Below are 4,686 nucleotides of genomic sequence, written 5' to 3'. Positions count from 1 at the left end.
ATCAGTACGAGGGGGCTTGTAGCATACGCCAAGTATTACTGTTTCGGGTGGGGAAGGGCACATTACCCATAATATTTCAAGTTGAGAGGCGATGTTGATAAGGGAGCAAGATAGCTTTTTTCTAGTCTCGATGAGTACGCCCCCACCACGTGGGTTCTTACGGTCGTGACGAAAAAGGTTAAAGTGCGGCAAGTTAGCCAGAGCCTCTGTATCTGTAATGTCGTCAGTAAGCCAGGTTTCGGTCAATATAAGTAGGCTACTGCCAGATGATTTTAATAGATTAGACAGGGGCATGCGCTTAGGAAGAAAACTACGGGTGTTAGTATAAATTACAGAAAACGAAAGCTTAGCTTTAGTGCTTGTACGTGGCTGTTGGCGCGTTTGCCGTCGGCGTACTGATCCCTATGTTTTTTCCTTGACAATTCCTGCTTCTTAGTCGAAAATGTATCGCTTAGAGCCAATGTGAAAAGTCTGAAAACGCAGTGAAAATGGCACAGATTTGCTCCTAGCGAAAGCAATGAGCTCTTTTCGGGCTATTCGAACAGGGTATGTGAAATCTTCGCCAATGCTAAATTTTGTACCTTTTAGTTTTGGGTCATTTGAAAGGATGGATTCTTTAGTTTTGAAAGACGAGAGTGGCACTATTATAGGCCGTTTATGGTTATTGGTGTGCCGCCCAAGGCGATGCGCACGCTCTATGTCTTTTGGTTCTATTGTTAGTTGAAGTCGTTCAAGGCAGTGCTGGATTATTATTTCTTTTGACTGAGCGTATGTTTCCTTCGGATTAGTGTCAGGGAGATTGTAGAATATTAGATTGTCACGCCGGGAACGGCTCTCGATGTCGTCAAGACGCTCGTCTATGTCATACACCCGGTGAGTTAGCTCATCGGTATTAGTATTTATTGCACTACTTCTGCTCGAAGGGTTAGAAGATTTTGGCAGTGATTTTCCAAGACAGCAATGCACTGTCCAAGATCGGTGATAGTCTGGTTAGTGGTGCCTATCTCGGATTCTAGACCTTGGAGCTCAGATATTATTGTCGACTGGCCCTGTGACAACTTTTTCACCTCAACGAGAATATCTGGCCCGGGGTTCATCTCTACATCTCCCGATAGCAATAGCATGGCACGTATGACATTCACAAATTCGGTAACAAGCAAACAGCAGCACTGTGGACTCGGCAGCTGCACCAAACAGTAATTACTTGATTTTTTCGTAGACGTGGGATACGAACTACCAATCTGTATGATCAGGATGAATGGGTTAGCCGCCTGTGGGGTGGCCATACCTCGGCAAAGTTGACTTGGCTCACTCAAACTCACTCACAATTTTTTTTCGAATTACCACTCACTCAAACTCAGACTCATTGCTGAGCAGCACATCTGCGCTCACTCAAACTCAAACTCACATTGAGCGCAAAACTCAGAACTCACTCGGAATCAAAGCTCAAAATGTACTCAGAACTCAAAATGAACTCAAACTCAAAATGTAATCAAAACTCAAAATATACTCAAACTCAAAATGTACTCAAACTCAATATGAACTCAAAATTCAAAATGTACTCAAAACCCAAAATGCACTCAAACTGAACTCCAACTCAAAATGGACTCAAACCTCAAAATGTACTCAAACTCAAATGAGTTAAAACTAAAAATGTACTCAAAACTCACAATGTACTCAAACTCAAAATGTACTCAAAACTCAAAATGTACTCAAAAATCAAAATGTACTCAAACTCAAAGTGGACTCAAAACTCAAAATTTACTCAAAACTCAAAATGAACTCAGAACTCAAAATGGGCTGAGAACTCAAAATGAATTCAGAACACAAAAGGCCTCACAACTCTCTCATGCTAGGAATTTACTCGGCGTCAGATGGACGCTGATTTCATTAGCAGTCAGTGTGTTTTCAAATTCACGTGTGGTAAAAATATTACGGGTGCAAATTCGTGAGCTCAAACTCTTGCATTGGCCACGACATGACACCGTAGCTTCTGTGAGGTCGGAAACAATTTTCGTTGCAGATTTAATACAGCTATACCTGCTGCCCATGAAGATTAACGCTGGTTGGAAGCAATTGTACGTATATATAGATACCAAACTCTTGATGTAGGCTCCGTGTTCGTGTTCATGACAGAGGGGGTCCAGGCTCGATGGTGTGCTGGGTCCCCAGGTCGAAACAAGCAAGATTGGGTGAGGGGACGTGCGCTCGCTGCTCCGTTCATTTACGTCGAAGATGTTTAGGGTTACGGTTCCGTGCATTCTTGCTCTGCATCCTGAAAAAACGCCTTGTGTAAAAGCGAACTGTCCCCGCGAATCTCTGAAGCGCAAGGCGTTCATGGATATATCTTTGCTGTTTTATTGCGTAGCATTTTTTGCCGAGTACACCCCTCCCCCTATCCCCGCCATGATCTTGTAACGCGTTGCATATACACAAAAATGCAGATATCACGGAAGGTCAACCTGTAATCATTATAAAAGCGTAAATGTAGAGAATTGATAAAACTCAATGTTAAAAATTTAAAAAGGATTGAAGAAAAATATCGAAAATGGCTAACCGTGTAACACTTGAGTCATAGATCGTCTCAGATTGGGTGAAAATGCAGAGAGGTGTGGCGCTAAAGAATGTGGGGTATCAAATCGAGGGTCTCCAGGACGAAAATCGCGTGGGACAAACAAAAAAGTGCCTGGTTGCTTGTTGGGCACTTGTATTAGTTTTATTAGCATTTGCTAGGTGGGATGACCTCTCGGTGCTCAGAAAAACACCACGCTGTCGTTGTAAGCAATGACCGCCCCCGTACACAGCTGTTAACTTCTAGCATGCACGCGTGTGTGTGAGTGTGTGTGTGTGTGTGTTTGAGAGAGTGTGTGAGTGAGAGAGTGTGTGAGAGAGAGAGTGAGTGAGAGAGTGAGAGAGAGTGAGAGTAAGAGAGTGAGAGTGAGAGAGAGAGTGAGAGAGTGTGAGATTGAGAGAATTGAGAGATAGTGCGAAAGACAGGGTTTGAGAGTTAGAGAGAGAGTGTGTGAGAGTGAGGAAGAGAGAGTGAGGGTGAGTGAGAGAGTGAGAGAGGGAGAGGGAGAGTGTGAGAGTGAGAGTGTGAGAGAGTGAGAGTGTGAGAGAGTGAGAGAGTGAGAGTGTGAGATTGAGAGAGTGAGAGTGGGGGTGTGAGATTAAGAGAGTGTGAGATTGAGAGAGTGAGAGTGTGAGAGTGTGAGTGTTAGGGTGAGTGTGAGTGTGAGCGTGTGAGTGTGAGAGTAAGACTGAGAGTGTGAGAGTGAGACTGAGAGTGTGAGAGTGAGAGTGAGACTGAGATTGAGAGTGTGAGTGAGTGAGTGAGAGTGAGAGTAAGAGTGTGAGTGCGAGTGCGAATGCGAGAGCGAGTGCGAGTGAGAGTGAGAGCGAGAGTATGAGTATGAGTATGAGTGCGAGTGCGAGTGCGAGTGAGAGTGAGAGTGTGAGTGAGAGTGAGAGTGAGAGTGAGAGTGAGTGTGAGAGTGAGAGTGAGAGTGTGAGTGAGAGTGTGAGAGTGTGTGTGTGTGTGTGAGTGTGTGAGTGAGTGTGACAGTGTGAGTGTGAGAGTGTGAGTGTGAGTGAGAGTGTGAGTGTTAGTGAAGAGTGAGAGTGAGAGAGAGTGAGAGTGAGAGTGAGAGTGTGATTGTGAGTGTGAGTGAGAGTGAGAGTGATAGTGAGAGGGAGTGTGAGTGAGAGTGAGAGTGAGAGTGTGAGTGTGAGTGAGTGTAAGTGTGAGTATGAGTGAGAGTGTGAGTGTGAGTGAGAGTGAGAGTGAGAGTGTGAGTATGAGAGTGTGAGTGTGACAGTGTGAGTGTGAGTGTGAGTGAGAGTGAGAGGGAGTGAGAGTGTTAGTGAGTGTGAGTCTGAGTCAGAGTGTGAGTGTCAGTGTGAGTGTGAGTGAGAGTGAGAGTGAGAGTGTGAGTGTGAGTGTGTGAGTGTGAGTGTGATTGTGAGTGAGAGTGAGAGTGAGAGGGAGTGAGAGTGTTAGTGAGCGTGAGTGAGAGTGAGAGTGAGAATGTGAGTGTGAGTGTGAGTGTGTGAGTGTGAGTGTGATTGTGAGTGAGAGTGAGAGTGAGAGGGAGTGAGAGTGTTAGTAAGTGTGAGCGTGAGTGAGAGTGTGAGTGTGAGTGTGGGTGTGAGTGGAGTGAAAGTGAGAGTGAGTGTGAGTGTGAGTGTGTGAGAGGGAGTGTGAGAGGGAGTGTGAGAGTGTGAGTGTGTGTGAGTGTGAGTGAGAGTGAGAGTGTGAGTGTGAGTGTGTGCCTCCTCGATTTACCAGTCCTGGACGGTCCGCGAGCTGTCCGAGGACTACGTTTGGACTGGGAGCCCCATAGGAATACACGGGAAAATCGAGCGCCGGATCGCGTCTCGGGCAGTCCGCGGACGATCCGTGACTGCTAATCGAGGAGGCCCTGTGAGTGTGAGTGAGTGTGAGTGAGTGTGTGAGTGAGTATGAGAGTGTGAGTGTGAGTGTGAGTGAGAGTGAGAGTTAGGGTGAGTGTGAGTGTGAGTGTGAGTGAGAGTGTGAGTGTGAGTGTGAGTGATTGTGAGTGTGAGTATGAGTGAGAGTGTGAGTGTGAGTGTGAGTGAGAGTAAGTGTGAGAGTGTGAGTGTGAGTGTGTGAGTGTGAGTGAGAGTGAGAGTGAGAGGGAGTGAGACCAAGAGTGTGAGAGTGTG

General features: G+C 46.0%; 1 pseudogene; it reads right to left on the bottom strand.

Moving 5' to 3' along the window:
- Positions 1-432: 432 nt before the first annotated feature.
- Positions 433-4,686, bottom strand: part of LOC144139898 (uncharacterized) — a 20,639-nt pseudogene continuing 16,385 nt past the window's right edge.

Source organism: Haemaphysalis longicornis, unplaced genomic scaffold (assembly GCF_048455015.1).
Source record: "Haemaphysalis longicornis isolate Haplotype H1 unplaced genomic scaffold, Haemaphysalis longicornis Haplotype H1 scaffold_5, whole genome shotgun sequence".
Taxonomy (NCBI): domain Eukaryota; kingdom Metazoa; phylum Arthropoda; class Arachnida; order Ixodida; family Ixodidae; genus Haemaphysalis; species Haemaphysalis longicornis.
This window is presented reverse-complemented; position numbering and strand designations above follow the sequence as displayed.